Raw genomic sequence first — 20441 nt, forward strand, 5'->3', positions numbered from 1 at the left:
TTATTTCTATGCTCACCTAACCCTTCCCTGAAGCATATAGCAAGCCCTGTCCTACCTGTCCCAGTCCAGCCAAACTCTGTTTCTCATAAAGGAGATGAAATTGCAATTTTCTTCTTTTGTTAGTAAAGTATATGAACCTCCAAGTCTCCCACATTTATTCTTGTCAAAGGGGAGCTTACACTGTAAGCCCTTACAAGAGTTTCAGTGGGTTTGAAGCTGGGGTGCAAGACTCACCATGGAGAGGTGATTCACTGTAATCTGGTGGCTCTTGACCACGTTTACGAGACAAAGACTGATAGTGTCTGTAGCTACACACAAGGGCTTTCTGGAGGGCACAGGTTATCTGCCTGAGAATAACCTCCAGATAAATTTGTCACTGAGGGTTCCTCAGTGATGTACTGTAAGAAAGCAACAGCTCAGACCTGAGCTCTGTGTGTGTGTGTGTGTGTGTGTGTGTGTGTGCATGTGGCACACCTGAATGTGGGAGGTAGGAAACGGTGTGAGAGCCATGACAAGCTCTGGGATGCAAGCCCCAAGATGAGCTCCTTCACAAAAGTTGACTTTTCTGCAGGTGAGAAGAAAAGCAAAGCACAACCACTGCACAGAGGTTGCTACGCTGCAGCTTTCATCTCCACTCCCTTCCACACTCACACTGACTCCCCCCTAGCTTTGCACCAGTGCTGTCCTCTGCCCTGCTGCCTCCTTGCCCACCACCCTTGCACAAAGGGCTGTGCCTCCAGCTTCATTTCCACGGAGCATTGCTTGCATTGCTCACCGTCAGCCTGCCCCAGGCACTGCCTCTCTCCCCCACCTCGCCACCATTAACTTTGCCTTCAACCTCTGCTGCATCATTGCCTTCTCCTGAGGGTTCCCTATTTATATAGAGGGGAAAATGCAGTTGCTGGGACTGGAAATATTTTGTTACCTTTTTCTACTTAAGTGCGAGGCGTTTTTATCTGTGCTCTCTGGAGACTTATGCTACAGTGGGACTGATTTTATCCACTTACTCAATGCACTTTAGTTCAATAATGATTACAGAACTTCTACATAATATATTAGGCATAGCTGATTTCCCAGGGTTTGTAGCCCTCTATCTCCCTAAGCATTTAAAAGGGAATCTCTCTGTGATAGGTGTGTTATGAATGATACACTCCTCAACAGCCAGAATGTACAAATAATAGCAGCAGTGGGCTGGGAAGGAAGAGGCAGGCACTCGGCTGGAAAATGCCAAAGCCTGTGGATAATGCAACCCAGCAGCACTGACCTGCTTTGTTCCTTTTAGTACTGCTCCTTAGCCCACCAGCAGCACTTGCAACTCAGGCAGTACAGGCCAGATTCCCAAGTCCTTCCTCCACTACCTCACCCCAAATGAGAGTTTTTGTCAAGGTACTGGTTCTGTTGCAGGACTAGCTTGGCCTGCTCTCTCTTTCTCTCTGTACTTTGTTCTGTTGTTTCATTTACATGGTTGTTTTCAAATGCCAGCCAAGCTCTTCCGCTAGCTCACTTGTGGGTTGAGCAGCCCTGTCATAGCCAGCACACCCAGCCCTGAGGTGCCTGAGATGATTGCAGAAAACCTGCACATTTGTTTTCTTCAACAGCAACGTTTCTCCTCACCTGAGGTTAGACAGTGTGTCCCTGGCACAAGCAACCTGGTCCTAAGCTTTCCTAAGAGGCTTTCTGTGAACATCTCCCACAGACTGTAAGACTTCTCCATCTTCTTCTATCCCAGATGCTAGTGACCTCTTAACCATGTTGTTCTCAATCTACCCTCCTTGGCCTGGCTGCTCAGCACCCTCAACCCACTTGAAAGCACCGTGGTGGCAGAGGGCATCCAGTTCCTGCAAATAAAGCCTAAGACAACCTCATTCAAAGCCTATACATTGCTCTCCATGGAGTTTTCCACACTGTATTGACCACCTTGAACCAAGCACCTTGCTCATCTTATTGTCACCAGCCTCCCCAGATGGCAGTGATGCTGTGGGTTTGGGTTACTCCTCTTTTCACTCAATTTTCCAACACTCTCTGAAATTCAGTAACAAGTTTTGATGACAAGTTCCACACTGCTGCAGTTCATTGCTGTAACTCCCTTATTTTCTCCTTGTGCAATGGGATGTGTGGCTTCTGCAGCCCCTATTGCCTGATGAGGATTAGCCCCCACAGAGCCCCAATGGCCAGAGATGCTGCCACTCTTCACCCAGCCCTAGCAGAGCAGTGTGGGGCAGCTCCCATTGCAGCTGCAGCCCTATGGGCATCTGATGGCCATCAGGAAGCAGTACAGAGAAAGTTGCTACCAGCAAACAGCTGTTTCAACAGTTTTAATCACAAGGCAAGCTGCAAGATAAATAAATAAATAAAGCCTATGAAGTGATAAAACAAATGGCCTGGTATCAGAGACAGATTTGAAGCTTCTGGCTTCCTTCATGGGAGAGCAGCCTGTGAGCTCTCACCCTCCCTCCCCCAAATAATTAATTTATCACTTAGCAGCCCTGGCTCTTTTCGGAAGGTGGCTGGAGATGGCATTTGAAGGTGAACTCCAGCCCTGTGGAGGGGCCTGTGGGGCTGGGGGAAGAGGCAGCTGAGTGCTGGAGTCTACAGGTGAACTGGTAAGATCAGAGGAGGGTTTCTATCAACCTGCTCAAGCTTCTGTGAGGCAGCATGTGCTATTTAGTTCCACCCTCACAAATCACTGTTATGCCCTTTCTGCTTTAAACACTATGGATCAGCTATAACAACACTTGATATTTATTTTATTTCAACTATCACTCTGATTTGTCAGGTGTATTTTTTATGCACAGCAGGTGTACCCTAATGGGGTTAGGGAATAAACAGAAAATTGATGGGCTTACACACCCATTAGCTAATGGATTACTAAGCAAAAGGGACTCTGTTTAACCCCACTGCACTTAGCCCTCTGTTGGGAGGAATGTTAAAGTCTATAAGCTAACACTCAAATATCTCTTTGTGGACCCAAGGGAAGGGAGCTCAAACTTTAATGCACCTCTTTTGATAAGCAGGTGAATGAATGTGGCTATCATTATGCAATCATGCATCTCTGGAACTATTTATCAGCTGCAGAACGTGCCCCATGAACCCTGCTTGCTCCTGACCCACCACATTGTGAGCCTGTCACCGTGGTGCAGAGAAGGGGTTAAGTGGCACCAGACAGAGGTGCTTCCCACATCCCACTTGCACAGAGCATGCAGCTAATGCAGAGCTGCCACTGAACTTCAGGGTCCCATGCCCCAGGGCTGCACATCTGGTTGGTGTGTCACCAACAGGCGTTTTTGTGCAAAGGCCTTGTGTCGACACCCAGCTTTAATCAGTTATTTCAAGATAGATGTGCCTCGTTAGCATCAGAACAATGCAATTACTTCCCCTCCTCCCCTCTCTCCAAATCCCTGGGTTTTATTGGCCTATTAATGGTTTGATTTGTTGTTGGTAGAAACAAGAAGGATTCCAACTCATTGATCATATTACCCTACAGATATCCAGCAGAATAAATAAGTGAGATAATAAAACCCAAAGCATATGCTCAAAGGTTACGTTTCCTAATCCTTTAGGGCTCTGCATCATAGTTTATGTTCCCTTCCAAGCACAAACACACAGCCCAGTGCAGCACATGACAGTTAAAAAAGGCCTCTAATGCTAAAGGTTATATTTGCAATCTTTTGCAGTCTTCCTCAGATGGAAACAAGTCACACTGTCCACAGTTGCAACACTGACATAGGTGTGCAATCAAAAGCCAATTCAAAAGGAGCCTACTGTAAATATCAACTTGATCCAGGTATATGCATGCTTGGCTTGAAGCAGCGGAAGAGTCCTGCTGACTTCAATGGGATGGCTCCTGTGTTTGAAGAGAAACAGGTGCATGCGTGCAGGGGAGGTGAAGGTCGGCAAACAAAAACACCAAGAGAGAATGTAGTTTTGTGTTGCTTTTCTCTAAGCAGCGACACAAAACCTCACAGTCAGGGGGAAGTTAAGGTCCTTTTATTTTCCTTTGTGCCTGCCTGTTCCTGGGGTGCTTTTGGGTGCCCCTTACGTTTAGCTCTGGAGGCCCATCTGGGTTGCAGGGCAGCTCAGACAGAGCTCTGGGAAATATGGGGTGTCTACGACAGAGAGGGACAGCAGTGCTGATTGTGGTCTCTCTGGACTTTGCCTTATTGCTTGACTCTTCCTGAAGCTAGGGAAAAGGAAATTGCTTCAGGCACTTGACAGACCAACAGCTGAGCTCTTCAGTTGGCTTAAAAGCAGTGCAGTAGAGAATGCCACAAAGAGACCGCGATGACAGAAGATAACAAGATATCAATGTGATCAAAATGGCAGCGCAGGTTTCTCCTTATGCTAGAGACCAGTGGTTGGGCAGAAATCTACTGATGCCCACTGGAAGACAAACTGCTCTGTCACCAACCCAAGATGAAGCTCAAGAAGCCTGGTGTGCTTCAAACGATGCACAGATGTAACTTTACCCCCAGGTTGTAGGCTCTGTGTTGCAGATAATTCAATTTATTCTGGAGTTCATCGGCATCAGTCTAAAAAGGCTGAAGCAGCATAGCAACAAGCTTGTTAATTACTAAGCAATTACTTTACTCAACTTTTAGACCAAGGGGATACCCAAAATATCCGCATCTGTTTCATTTTCAGTTCTTATTGTTCCTTCCATGCTGTAGCTGAGGTTACTTCACAGCAGCTGTCAGTCATAGCAGTAACAACTTCCACGGTAGGAGCTTCCATTTGGCAAGCTCACTGTTCAGAAAGTGCTGTGATGGAGTGGAAGGGGTTTCTTTCTCTTTCTTAATATCATTTTCCCCTAGGATAGACTGCCTTGCCCTCTCCAGCAAAACACACTTGGATCACACTGCAGAGTTTCTGCCTGCTGCTTTTAAAAAGGTATATCTGTTTGTTTCTATCAACACGTTTCAGCTCCTCTGGCACGCTGTCTTTGCAGCTCTAATAGAGACACTTCACGTGTAATAGGGTCACACAGTGATCCTCACGTTCGATTCCATTCCTATCACCATGTTAAATTGAAGCAATGTGTGTGCATCAGATTTCTGCAAAGCAGGGAAGCTGCAGCACCTACAAGTTTTGGGATGCAATGAAACTAACGAACGATTTGGATTTTATTTTCTGGCTACCACATTCAGCTGGCAAACTCTTGAAAATACACCTTCCCTCGTTCTCTGCCTGTCTCTTTGCCTCTCAAGAGCTTTCACCAACAGATCTACTTTCATGATGAAAAAAAAAAAAGAAAGTAATTCTATCAGTAATTTATGGAAATTAGAAAACTGATTAGCATAAAGCTTCTACTTGTGATAGTGGGGTTACAAAAGTGGGTTGATAGGTAAAAATGATCTCCTTAGTGATAATTAACTTTGATCTCTTAAATAACTGTTAACTTTCATAAAGAAGGAGAGTACAAATGAAATTTGCATCATGGCAACTGTAAAAAGGCAGAACATAACTTCCATTGGAGATTACATGATAAGCTCTGTTCTCCATGAAAATATACTCATTTCAAAGCAAAATGACATGAATTGTCAAGGACTGTTGGGTTTGTTCTTATAGCCTGTGCTAACAGGAGTGCACTGAGATGAGGCATTGCATATGCTTGTGTGAACAGCTCTGCACCCCCACGTAAATGATATGTATTTATCTACAGGGAAATGACAATGCATGCTCTGCTTAGCACTTTGGCGCGACCATTCATCCAAGGACTCCCAAGTACTTTATAAACATTAATTCATTCTGCCTATGTGACTGTGAGGTAAGTAAATATTAGTCTTATTGCAATATTATTGGGAAGTGGAGAGGCACAGCAGCTAAGAGACTTACTCAAGGTCAGTAGATTATAGCTCCAGTGCCTAGCTTCTAGCTCTGCCTGCAAGGCACATGTCTTTGGACACCGGAGGATTACTGTGCTCTCATCAAATTCTACTGCCACTACTGTTTTGAAAGACTTCCCATCAATATTTCTCTCTTAACAATTTCATGGTGCCTGTTTGGGGCTGGATAGTCATGTTACCTGTTTCACAAACTAGAAACTGAGGCGAAGTGAGGGGAAAAAAAACCAACAAAAAACCAAAAACCAAACCAACCAACCAAAGAACTCACTCAATGTGAACATCCAGTCTGAGAAATCAAGGACCTGAGAGTTTTAACCAGATCTCCCCAAGCTGCAACTCCTAACTCAAGCCAGAAGACAATCATAGAATCAACCAGGTTGGAAGTGGTTGTGTCTTCAGTTTAACACTCATTAGAAATCAAGTCTTCAATAAAGCTGAAGCTGTAAAATCCCACTTGAATTTAGCATGCAAGCAAAGGAGAATTTTTTGAAGCCTGGTACACCAGACATCAGTTGTGAGACTTTCAATAATGAACCTCAGAAAGATTTACACAGGTTGCTGAGGTTGAGATAAAGCATAAAACGTAAGTCACATATGAAATAAAGTGTATACCAAGAAATGCAAAGCTGGTGAGGGGCCAGGAGCACAGCCCTGTGAGGAGAAGCTGAGGGAGCTGGGGGTGTGCAGCCTGGACAAAAGGAGGCTCAGGGCAGACTTCATTTCTGTCTACAACTACCTGAAGGGAGGCTGTAGCCAGGTGGGGTTGGTCTCTTCTCCCAGGCAACCAGCAATAGAACAAGGGGACACAGTCTCAAATTGTGCCAGGGGAGGTCTAGGCTGGATGTTAGGAGGAAGTTGTTGTCAGAGAGAGTGATTTGCATTGGAATGGGCTGCCCAGAGAGGTGGTGGAGTCACTGTCCCTGGAAGTGTTCAAGAAAAGCCTGGATGAGGCACTTAGTGCCATGGTCTGGTTGATTGGACAGGGCTGGGCGCTAGGTTGGACTGGAGGATCTTGGGGGTCTCTTCCAACCTGGTTGATTCTATGAAATGCATAGACACTGCCAAACAAGGAGGCTAGATAATGTTAAGTAGCAAAATGTAAAGAATATCTGAATATCCAAATTTTTCAACTCATGGAAATCACCTCAGAACCTTTCTTGCATACTTGAAGCTCCTGGCACACTGAGTCGCAAAGAAACCATTGCAACATCTCAATATCCTGCTTCACTGACTCCTCCAGATAGACTATGCTGGCCGCTCTGAATCATTTTATCCTGTCATCTGTCTTCCTTTGATATACATGAAGCTAAAGGGAAACGGCAGTCTCCTAATTTCTATTTCCACCCAATGTCATTGCAGAGAGGAAAGGTGTGTGGGGGAAATATCACTTTTTTTAATGCAGCTTTTCAAATAGAAAAGCAAAAAAAAATTTTTTTTACAGCACTTAATAGGCCTCCCTTGCAATTTAAAAACTGATTTTCAGGAGCTCATATATTCAAATCTCCAAAGTCTATTTGAAGGCACATCTGAAGGTGCACCCTGCAACCTGTGTGTAGCAAACTCTTTTGAATCTTGTCCTTGAAACAAAAATTAGTGCCCCATGGGAGCTCAGCAGTGTAGACAACCACTAACTGCAGAATGACTGAAAGCAGAGCTGAGAGTCCTTGCAGCTGGGAGGGAAAAGGGGATGAGAGAGCGAGGGAAGATGAGAAAAGCCTTCAGGAGCCATTTGGGAGACAGTCACTGGGAAGAAGAAAGAAAGACATGCACTAAAAACAACAGAAACACAGGTGGAAATGGCCTACTGGGAAATCAGGCTGTCAACAAACAAAAGCCGAAGGCCAGAAAGCAGTTTCAGTAGCAGCCCCTGCTAACAGGGCTTCAGTGTTCAGTAAATAAATTAGCAGCAGCTTTGACTGCTTGGAAATTAGTAGCGACATGATGAAAGAAGCAAATGACTTGCTTTTATCTGGAGTGGAAGCACTGAACTTGGAAAGAAATCCTTGCCTGTATTAGGAGAAGCAGAGATGCTTTTATCAGCTTAGACTTGAACAACAATAATATCAGAAAAGTTTCATTTCATTTACCAATGGCTCAGAACTTCGTTTGTAAGTAATGATACCTGTGTCCCTCTGGGCTGCTTCTGACAGCATCTCTCCTTTAAATAGCTTAGGAGGCAAAAATAACATGTTAGGTAGATAGACTAACAGACAGACAGAGAGATACCTGCATGTTTGACAATAAAAAAGAAAAGAAAAATAACTGGAGTTGGGACATTAGATCAACTCTTCAATTATTGAGAACTGGGAAAACTCCTTTGGGAGAAACTGCAGTGATTTACTTCTGTTGAGAATCTGATCCTGTTTAATTAAACAGGTACTAACTAAGGGGCTGAATAGTAAACACTTCAGCACGTGCTTAAACATTCAGCATGCACTGAAGTCCTATTGATTCCATTGAGGTATAATTTGCTTAAGCACTCCTCCCCAGTAACAGTTCCTACTGAATCAGGGCCTCAGTTACTGGAGTTGAATGTTTATTGGGTCAGAGGTACTAAGAAGCACTGGGTTTTTTCCCCACATCTTCATTGTACAGAAAGGTAATTGGGTAAGGAGTGACTGCAGCATCCAGAGGAAGCAGGTATTTATGTAAGCTGTGCTGAGTGGGCTTGATATGGCAACAAGTCCAGGAGGGAAGCTTGCACTTGCAGGGGAAAGCAGGGATATCTGGTGGGGCCACTCCACTGTCCTAGAGTGTGTGGGTCCACATAAAACTTGAAATATTAACTTTGTTCCTAGCATGGACAGCCCAGGGCTGTGCCCACACTGCCTCTGGCAGATGGCAACAGCCTCCACTGTGTCTGTTATCCACCGGTTTGGGAGCAGAACCTGGTACGTGACAACATCAGGAAACATCATCCCAGATTTGCTACGTTGTTTGGGTACTGGGTCTACCCTTTGAGCCAGCATTAGCTTTGTCTTCCCCAAGATACCTGACTGCTCTGAGATTCAGCTGTCAGCTAGCAGCTTCAGCCCAGCTCTCCTGGCAGACCCTGAGTGCTTTCAGCTAAGAAGCATCACTATTTCTCATCCACATGCCAGAGTCGGTGAGGCAGGGCCTCTTTCCACCATGCCTGGCTCATACTGTTAGTTCTTGCCATCATGAGAAGTAAATTAGCTAGTGTGCTTCTAGACAAAATGGTCAGTAAGTAGTGGTATTCCTTAGGGATCAATATTGGGACCAATACTGCTTAATGTCTTCATTAACGACCAGATGATGGGATGGAGTGCACTCTCAGCATTTTGTAGGTGACACCCAGTAGCGAGATGGAGCAGTCAATATGCCAGATGGCAGGGCAAGCTACAGAAATGGGTGGGCACGAAGTTCAGCAAGATGAAATGCAAAGTCTTGATATCTGAGATGAAACAGACTTATGCAACCATACAGACTGCAGGCTGACTCTAGGAAGCAGCAAAGAAAGCCATCTGCATCCTGGGCTGTACTAGCAGGAGAGCAGCCTGCAGGTCTAGAGATGTGCTCCCCTCTGTTTGGTATTCATGAAACTACATCCATAATACTGCCACCAGTTTGAGGTTCCCAGTTACAATGGAGACATTGGCACACTGAATCAAATCCCACAGAGACCACACATTTGGATGCCCACAGGCTGCCCAGAGAGGTTGTGGAAATGTTAAAAATTCACCTTGGTGTGATACTCTACAGCCTGCTCTAGGTGAAGCTGTTTTAGCAGGACTTGATGATTTCCAGAGGTCTCTTCCAGCCCCCACTGTTATGTGATTCTATTAGTTCTGGAGCTGAGAAACTCAGGGAGCTGGATTTGTTCAGCTGGGAGAAGATGAAGGAGAGACTGTATTGTTGCCTGCAGCTGCCTCATACAAAGAAGACAGAGTCAGATGCCTCTGGGAGGTGCATGGCAATAAGACAGGAGGCAATGGACAAGAAGTGGAATAGCAGGTCTATGAGATACAAGGAAGAGTGTGGTTTTTAACCATGCATGTGATCAAATACAGGAGCAGGTTGCTGAGAGAGCTCGTGTAATCTCAGCCACTGGAACTGTTCAATACTTGATGGAACACAGCCCTGAGCAATCTGATCTAACAGAACCTGCTCTGAGCAGGAACTTGGACCATATGACCTCCATCATCCCTTCCAACCTAAATTATCCCAAGAATCTATGCAAAAGAAATGTGACAGAAAAGGTGATGACTGTGTGGAGCCCTGCAGTAGGTGGGACAGGTCTGTGAATGGAAGCACAGGCCCAATTATACCGAGAATTTCATTAATTAAAGCAGACATAACATAGTTGGATTTTTAGTAAATTGTTGGTTTAGAGCTACACATGAGCTCAATAGAAAGCTGGAGTTGCATAGCCTGCATAATAACACAATAAGGTAGACAAAAATCTATCCAACAGCTAGGAGCCAATGAGTTATCATCAATGGTTTTATGTCAAAAGAGAGAGAAGTATCAATTGGTCTCCCACGGGGATTGATACCAGAGCCAGTATTAATCAATACACTCATTAACTGCCCAGAGCAGAATGTAAATTCAACAACCACTGGATCTGGAGAAGATTCACAAGAACAGTGGGAATGTGGCATAGGAGGGAAATGCCATAGAAGAAATAGAATTGCAGTCAAGCATTGTGTAGATTTCAGCAGATGAATGAAACACCAGTTAATATTTTGCATATCCAGGGAAGAATTTCACAGAAAATAAATATAAACCAGGGTGGGGTTAGTGCTTCAAACCACTCCTCCCCAAAATCCCCACAGTAGTCAACTTCTAATGCCTTCTGCCCTCACAGAAGAATGAAACAGTGTATGAGTTTTGAGCCATTTAGTCCTGCAGGACAATGCATTCAATTGCTACTTGACTATGTGCTTAGTGTCAAGTGTGAAATGCCACAGCCAAACCTCACAAGATACTTTGATTAAAAAAGAGCAGGAGAGAGCCACTAAAATTGTGCAAAGACTGGATTCAGACCTAGCCTATGCACTTCACAATGACTTTGACTAAAGAGATTGGAATATTCAAGCCTGTGGCAGACAAAAACTGCACTAATGACATGAATGGGACAAGATATGGGTCAAGAACTGGCTGGAGGGCCAAGCACAGAGAGTGGTGGTGAATGGTACCACATCCAGTGGGCAGTTGTCACTACTGGTGTTCCCCAAGGATGCTGGGCCCAGTCCTGTTCAATATCTTTATTGATGATCTGGACCAGGGGATTGAGTCCAGCCTCAGTAAGTTTGCAGATGACACCAAGCTAGGAGTGGGTGTGAATCTGTTGGAGGGTAGGAGAGCCCTGCAGAGGAACCTTGACAGGTTGGATGGGTGGGCAGAGGCCAATGGGATGAGATTTCGCAAGGCCAAGTGCAGGGTTCCAGTGCCATGGTCTAGTTGATTGGACAGGGCTGGGTGCTAGGTTGGACTGGATGATCTTGGAGGTCTCTTCCAACCTGGTTGATTCTATGATTTTTAAGATTTGTCTTCCTATGGTTTGGTATGGAAGGCGATCCATATAATGATTTTTCCCCTCTATATTTCACCATATCACAGTATCACAGTATCACCAAGGTTGGAAGAGACCTCATAGATCATCAAGTCCAACCCTTTACCACAGAGCTCAAGGCTAGACCATGGCACCAAGTGCCACGTCCAATCCCTTCATCTTCTCCAGTTTTAGTGTTGGGCTTTTGATGTGTGCATATATTTATGCACACATATAAATTTTCTCATGGGTCATATTGCTTGGCAAAGGTGTGAGTGGACTGACCTACAGATATTAAGCCCAGACAAATTGCCATGTTCATTTAAAACGTCATCTGTATCACAGAGGTCAGAGCATTTCCCTGCACAGGTATTTTCGGGGTTTGGAGAATACAGTAAACATTTATTCTGGATTTCAAGCCCTCATCTGTTGGAGAATGCATGGCATCCCTTGCCCAAATGTTCCTAGCAGGTTTATATGGTCTCAATCCGAACTGACTATGTTTCATTGTGTAGCCCACTTGCATCAGAAATGGTTTTTCCTCTCACAGCTACCCAGTGGTGCCATTTAACTCCATAATGCATTATAACTCTCATTTCTATAAAATATGCTTATAAACTAGGAACTTATATTACTCCCATTTAAGCCCATGAAAACTCCCATGGACGTTAATGCAGGCAGGGCCTGATATTTATTCATTGAAAGTTAGAAGTGTGTGATGGAAAATAGGAAATCTTTTAAGCCACAGTTCTTAAGGGTATGTTGCATAGTGTTTACTGTTCAACACATCAGAGCCTCATAGCCATATTAGTTGTATGAATGGGATAAGATTACTTGGGCAATTTTCCTCTACATTAGAAACAAATCGTGGCTAAACCTCTGCTGGCTCCATACATTTTAAATTCCCATTTTCTCTCCCTAGAACAGCAAAAATAAATACATAGTTAGCTGACCAAACTTAGACAGTGTTCAAAGCAATCAAGTGCAAATTCCCTCCTGTTAACATGTGAACGAAACAGAAAACCTTTGACTGAGAGGTAACTTGAGAGATAAGTAGTTAGATAGATGCTATAGACAACAAGACACAAACAAATTAAATCTATTCCACTGAAACAGTGATATAATTTCCCTCCAGAGACTAGCTAAGACTGACAAAATAAACAAAGAAATAACATGTTTCTTAACTTGTGAAATGTGACAGTCAATGGCAGATAGCAAAACAGAACTAAATGGTGCTAGAAGTTCTCAGCACAAACACGCTATTCAGAGGCCATGTAGCTCTATTTGTCTTTGACTTCAACCCCCTAATAACCATACTTTTTCACACCTCCCTCTTCTGAGGTTTTACATCCTCTTTCCAGCAAGATCCTTCTGTTTAAGAAACACACCGTGTTTATTTTGAGGGACAGACTGCTGGTGGAAATTAGCACATCTGGGAAAGAGGGAGCTGTCAGTTTGGGACTTTAAGGGCACCTCTGAAGGCACTTTGCCCACCGAAGCATGCAAGGACATGCCTCAGTTTGGTTTTGGTAGCAGATAAGACCTTGTTAAATGTTGAGTACTTAGTGTAGAGCTTTGAAGGCAGCATGTTGGAGGTCTGTGTTCATTTTAAAGCATTCTAGATCTGGGGCCAAAGCAGGGAGCCTTGGTTCACAACATGCTTGGTCATCAGGAAGTTTTGCCAACTGAATTTTCAGACTTTTCACAATGACAGAAACCTTTTTGAGGTTTCAGATCAGTTCTGTATTAGAAATAGTGCTACCCTGCATAACCCAATGGCTTCACAAGTCCAAAAGAAGTATCTTCAAAAACAGGGAGGAAGAAAAACTCTGAGCACCACTGAGCTGGCCATACCATAGAGACAAGCTCTATAGATAGAAGCAAAAACATGAGCATGCCAAAGTGCAGTAGGGTGCTAATTTTCGTGTTACTCATAGCAATCATTTTTCCATGAACAATCTGTATATGTCACTTACAAATATCTCATTTATTCCCCATCCTTCATATGCACATAATAACCCTTTCACTTTAGTTCAGTTGATAGTTTGCCTTTAAAATGTCAGGGCTCTTTCCCTCTAAGTTACAAATTGCTTTTGTGCCTAAAAGTTTATAACCAAGTATATCTTGGCTCAGAGCTGCATAGAGGCTAGTGACAAAGAAGAGATCCTTCCAGCTTAGCAGGCAGTCCGAAAACAGGCCAGATCTCCAAATGCTGTCTCCTAATTACTGAAGGTGGGGTTCATCTTCAGATGTCTAACTTTAAACATCTGATTAAAGCAGCTTCCTTGCTAGCTCTTTTGCAAGCAGCAGCTCCAAAGGGCTGCCCACCTGGCTCATCTTCCCCAATACCTTTATTTCAGACTGGGTCAGTAAGGCCCTGCAATAGGCTCTTGTCAAGCAAGAATATCTCCTAAATCATAGCACTGGACCTTTTCTCACTGTACTTCAAAAGTCTAGCTGAGAGTCTGGTCTCTGAATGTCCAAAGGTACAGTTCTCTGTCACTCTCAGGAAGGTATTTTGGGCATAAAAAGCAGGACAAAACATGAAATATGAAGCCATGTAGAAGCCAGCATGCTGACAGAAGGAAGGCAGAAGTGAGGCCAGCAGGTTCAGTGCCTGTTTCTGAACTGTTTTGTGGATGAGTGGTGGTCCAAACCATGTGTAAAGGGCCAAAGATGGGCGGTGGAGCTGTGTGAAAGATGTTGCACGTTTTTAATAGAAAGTTTTATGATAAAGCTGCCTGGTGGTCTCTGGGAAATTATGAGGTCTGAAAGTGATGCAACTTTCTCAGAATTCTGGGGCTGTGGCAGTGCAGAACAGCTTTGCTATCAAAGCACACACTCTTTTCATGGCTCTCAGGAGAGGGGCTCCCATCAGCCTGCCTTCTCTTGCAAAAGCAATAATGGAAACCACACAATATGAAACAGAGCAGCCACTCAGTAAATCATGTTTTGGACTGGTTTTCCAGGATGCTGAGTCCAAGTGTCTTCCGTGGACTTTAGCAGAGCAATTTGGGTTTGCAGAGTTGTGGGAGGCCCCAATACCAAGGTCTGTTTCTTCTGCCACTGAAGTGCATCCACTGTACATTTTAGGTAGCTTTACTGAGTGTGCTCTGCAGCCTGTCTCTTTCCACGTTAAATAATAATCCTGAATTACATAACACCACTTTCCCTCTCCAACTCATCCAATAACCAGAGCAAGCTCTGCATCCCAGTGCACATCTATGTGGCCACTGCAGGAAACACTAACACAAACCAAATCCCTTCTGTATTCTCAAAGACTAACAAACACCACTCATTTCCTACAGATGAGTTTCAACCTAACAAGCGTTTTGGTGAGCCCCAAAGAATCTTTCATTTATTTAGATAATGCTGATTGCTCACTTATGAGCAGCAACTCATTCAGTAAGAAACAGCCTGTTATAGCTCAGTATTTCTTAGAAGTGGGAGATAAAAACCTCAAGCAGCAACTTTGAGATGGTATTTAACTCTCAAAAGACAGCATGTCATTATGATAAGCGGCTCTATTGCTGTGAATAATGGAGCAGGTTTAATCACACAATGGTACAGATACACTTAGAATAAATATTTAAGGGTGTGTTTTGCAAAGCTGAAGCACATCCTGACCTTCTAACCCCCGCCTCCCCACCATGATTTGTGCTCAGTGCCACCACGGTGCAGGATGCATATTGCATCAGTATGGCAGGAGCAGCTGAGTGTGAGGCTTACTCCAGAATGTGAGAGGTTTCTGCAATAAGGTGGGCAGAGTTATATCCTGATGGAAGCAGACAAGGGGCCCAAATCCCACCGTGTCATGAAGGAGCATGTCCACTCTTCTCCTCCTCTCCAGCCTGCCCACATGCTCACCTTTTTGGGTCAAGTATGCAGAACTCGTGCCAAGGGGATGGCATAAAGCCAGCCTATCATATGCTAAGAGCAGGTATGCTTCCCTCCTGGGAGAAATGCTCAGCCAAGTTGGAAGGGAGGGTCCAGAGAGAGGAGAAGAAGAGGCATTTGCTGCACTTTCTCTGCTCCAGCAACTCCTGTGCCAGATGTATTGGTCATGGGCCAGTCAGCTGCATTTAGCTGATGGGACAGAGTAGCCAGAGGGAAACTGCTGGGAGTATGGGATTGCCAGCACTGCAAAGATGAGGGGTATTATGGGCTCCAAAGTCCTGCTAGCCCTTCAGTGATCTATCTGCTGTTTACCCCTTCCCTCTTCTGCACCTTGTGTTTCCCCTTACTGGAAGGTTGGGTACTCAGCTATAATAACAACATGATGGGCTTCTAGAAAGTATGTGCATTAACCATGGAGGTCTTATTACAATGCCACTTAAGGGCCTATAAGATTTAGCAAACACATAAACTCATTTTATATGAAAAAATGGCACTGGAAATTGGACTCAAATGGAAACCTCAATGGGAAATGTGTTTATGAGAGATGAAAGCATGGGTGCAAAGGAGAAGAGCTGGACTAGCATATTACTGGAACAGAGAGCAATCACAATAGGAAAAAAGAGAGAATTAAAAACAAGGTTGAGAAAAATCGAAGTGAAAATCCAACAAAACAAACAATGAGAGAACCTCTCCTATATTCTGCAAGGTTTAAATTTTTAAAGGGTGGGCATTGCTGCTGCTAACACAAGCAAGAGAAACATTTGGATTATTTTTTCCCCTTTTTATTAATCATCAGTGGTGTGGGGAGGGGAAAACCCCCTGAGAATTCAATGACAGGGAAAAAAAAATGGTTTGTGAAGTCAGACTCAGTTTGCGTACCTAAAAAGCAATATGATTGATTTGCAAAAACCTCTAGCTTCACAAAGTTCTTCCATCTCTAATGAGAACTAACAGCATTTTTGTCCAGCTTCCCTGCAAAATATTGTTCTAGTGCTGAATCCATCAACAAAAATGGCTAAGCATTAGCTTTCTTAATGGCCTCTGGTTTCATTTGCCAGCAACTGCAGATGGAGTGGGCTAAGCAGGGCTGAGGCTGATGAGTACTGGCCTGTTGCAGATCTCAGCTGCATTTTGCTGTATTAGAAATAAGATTGAATAGTGGCTTTTTAGTACACTCTGAGCACAACACATTTTAAAATCACAGGGTGTTTCTAGCTCTGGTAAGGCACAACTGCCTAATCCTTGCCCAATTTAATTGATGCAAATGGTAAAATTGCAAAGTGAATTCCGTGACGAAATAGAACGAACAAAGGAAGGAAAAAAGCAAAGAAGAGGGCTATGGTGAGAGGGCTTCTGTACTCAGTACTGACAGCAAAAATGTCAGGTTTTTTTTCCAGTCTTTTTATCTGTCTCTGTTGTTTGAGTGTGATTACAAAATACCTTCACCTTTGCCTGTCTGCAAGAAAATATGATCTCTCTCTCCCTCTCTCTGACTGCTCCTGTACCGACACAGCACATGCCAGGTGATCTCAGCGCAAAAGGCATGGTTAGTCCCAATGAGTAACCTAAACAGGCTGCAGTGTCTGTATTTGTTGTGATCTGTGGTGTACCTTCATGGTCATCTGGCTCCTTGACTGCATACTTTCACCTCTCTCTTTGAAGAGAAGCATGATACAGAGATACTGTATCCCAACGAAGCTTCCAGATGGATTTGTTATTTTCTAAGGCTCAGTATCTGCAGGAACAGCTAGAAGTAGTCTGATAACAGGACCCTGTTTTCATAAGGTTTTTCTGCTCTACTTTGAAAACCCCTGAGATAAACACACTTTAGATCAAGCTTGAAGGGAAGTAAAAGCCTGGGGACTGATCTGAATTCATGTCAACTTCTGGGACGTTGTGCAATCTGCATGTTCAGTCACAGCCCCAATAATTTTCTGTTTAACTGTGGGCTAAATAAGCTTGTCTTCTACTCACCATGCACCAGATCTCCAGTTATTTTTTTTTCCCCAAAACTATATAATGCTCTGCCAAAGACTGCTAGGCAGCTGAGACTGGCAGAATGAATTTAATCTGAGAGCAAGAAACAGTAATTCTAACATCTGCTTCCAGTAAACACAGAGATTAATAAATATCCCTCAAGAACTAATATCTGAGCACACTTCTTTCACCTTCATCAATGAGAACAAGAAATCATAATAACACCCTCCACAGAATTTATTATTTGCTTATTATGAGAGAAAGTAGTTTTATGATTTTTTTTTTCCACAAACTCAACAACTTCTGGATTATTGTAATAACAGAATAACACAAGAGGAGGGAAAGAAATATGTTTGAAATGTCATTGATAGATGGTTCATTGTAATAGCATTCATTTTAGAAAGCACTCAGGTTTTGCAGTCTGCATTAGTCTGCTCAGATTATTTTTTCATGTTTTGAAGAACTTTACACTAATTATTGTAGCCACAAAAAGTCACTTTCCAATGGTGAAACATCCCAGAAAGAAGTGGGATTGTAAAGCAGTGAAAGCAGAATTATGCTAAAGATGGTGTAGATGGCATAGAGCAATTGGCACTTACATGAATAAAACACAAAGGGAGATACAAGATAATAGCTAGAAAGATAGAATCATCCAGGTTGGAAGAGACCTCCAAGATCATCCAGTCCAACCTAGCACCCAGCCCTGGCCAATCAACCAGGCCATGGCACTAAGTGCCTCATCCAGACTTCTCTTGAACACCTCCAGGGACAGCAACTCCACCACCTCCCTGGGCAGCCCATTCCAATGCCAATCACTCACCCTAGCAACAACTTCCTCCTAACACCCAGCCTAGACCTTCCCCGGCACAACTTGAGACTGTGTCCCCTTGTTCTGTTGCTGCTTACCTGGCAGAAGAGACCAACCCCACCTGGCTACAGCCTCCCTTCAGGTAGTTGTAGACAGCAATGAGGTCACCCCTGAGCCTCCTCTTCTCCAGGCTAAACACTCCCATATACCTCAGCCTCTCCTCACAGAGCTGTGCTCCAGGCCCCTCACCAGCTTCATCGCCCTTCTCTGAACACATTCCAGTACCTCAGCATCTCTCTTGAATTGAGGGGCCCAGAACTGGACACAGCACTCAAGGTGTGGTTCTCTTGACCAGTGTTGAGTACAGCGGCAGAATAACCTCCCTTGTCCTACTGGCCACACTGTTACTGATCCAGCCCAGGATGCCACTGCCTCTCCTGGCCACCTGGGCACACTGCTGGTTCATGTTCAGCTAGTATCTACCAGCACTCTCGTGTCCCTTTCTTTCTGACCGCTCTCCAGCCACTCTGTCCCCATCTCAGCAATTACAGACCTGAACTTCATATCAGTGTAGCTCCTACTGCATTCATGGGAAATCTAAATAAACATCACATCTTAGAATGCCAGAGAGGACTTAGAAGTTTGCAGCACATTTGGTACAGGTAGAAGTGGGGTACGATACAAAGGATTCAGCATCGCTCATTTGGAATCGGCTTCAAAGCCACCAGCAATGAGCATTGTGCCTTCTGCAATCGGATGCTGTTAAAGTCAACCTTGTACCACTGAAACTGATAGCACCACTGTGCATTTGACATGATCTTTTGAACTCATCTAACACTAAACAATGAATCAGGAGGAGAATACACACTTATTTCCACGTTGCTGCTGCTACAATGCGCAGATACATTTGTCGCGTGCCATAATAAGTCAAAAAGTAAAGTGCGCTTTCAACGCTCAGCAGAAAAACATCTGCAACAAAGAGCAGCATGGAAGGCTGAAAATGCATGTAAAAGAGTTGACAATTGTCATTAAAAACAAAACAAAACAAAACAAAACCAATTTACTGGGCATTAAAGATAGCATTATGATGGTTCCACTGACACCTCCTGCACTAAACTTGCTTCTCTAGCACTTATGGCATGCCAAATTTAATACGCTAATATTACTTTCATTATTAGACGACTACCTAGGGTAGGAAACGTTCAAGTCCTGACAACATAGTGTGGGGCACAGCTCAACAAGAAGATATTGCATTTTGATGTTATCATGTTGAGTCTATAGATCATTTGAATGTCATTTCTGCTCGACTTTTAATTTTTTAAGTGAAATCCCCAAAGAATTTTTGAGATTTTATGATAAATGTACTTTTATCTCTGTTGCCTGTGCAAATCCACACTGGTAAGAGCAGGATCAGTTCTAGAGGGCAATCCCATGCTCATCAACCTTTAGAATAGAGCTGCATAGTGATGGAAGGTAAAACTTGCTCATTCATTATTTGCAATGTTCCTTCTCAGCTCTCAGTTGTTAAATATCGAACTAAAGGAGCTCCTGAAACATTGATAAGAAGCTGAAAATCATTCCCTAATTTTCAGTGAATCGTGCTAAAATCCACCCTGACAGACATTGTGCTGTAGATCTTCCTAGTTGGTGAAATGTATGCCTAGTGGTTGGTACCTATCAAAAGGAAAATTAGAATAAATGAATATTTAAATATTTAAATTTTCTATGATATGTTTGAAGTGCATTTTCAAAGCATTATCATCAGATTCGAGGGACCAGTACTCAATTGGTTACAAACTCCTTGCTCAAGAGTTTTACTCCCTTCTCCCCACCCTCCACTCATTAGCAATCAGAATAGCTCTTACTTGCCCTGGTGTGATTGTAACCAAATACAGGCTACACTGCCCGATTCTCTCTGAGTTTCTGAGAATTCCTTTTGGCTGACCTTTGGTAGCCAGTAAAGCATGGTGGAAAAGAGACAAAGGGAAGGAGTCCTGAGTAGAAAGGGGGTATTGAATAAGCTGCACTGCTTTCTTCAGAGGGCTAAATGTCAAAGAGATGTGCAAGAGTCAATAAATTTTTTTTTAGAGGTAACTATGTTTATCTGTTGCACAAATGTGTGTGTGTGTGATATATACATTTGTGTGCTCAAATTTTCCTTATACACCTACAGGTGCGTGCCCATATCTCAGTTTAACAGGAGGTGTATATTGAATGAAAAATCCTTGCATCAGCATACATGAGAGGCTGTGCTCTATGATGCAAAATGAAACAAGGTGTCCTCGGGAGCTGGCAATCTGAGCGTAGCAGAACCTAAACATCCACCTATGTTTAACAGTTTCTTAATAGCATGATAAACTAGATTAGCTGCCACAGAAGAAAAACATGCTCAGGCCTTAGG

Source organism: Pogoniulus pusillus, chromosome 22, assembly GCF_015220805.1.
Source record: "Pogoniulus pusillus isolate bPogPus1 chromosome 22, bPogPus1.pri, whole genome shotgun sequence".
NCBI classification, from domain to species: domain Eukaryota; kingdom Metazoa; phylum Chordata; class Aves; order Piciformes; family Lybiidae; genus Pogoniulus; species Pogoniulus pusillus.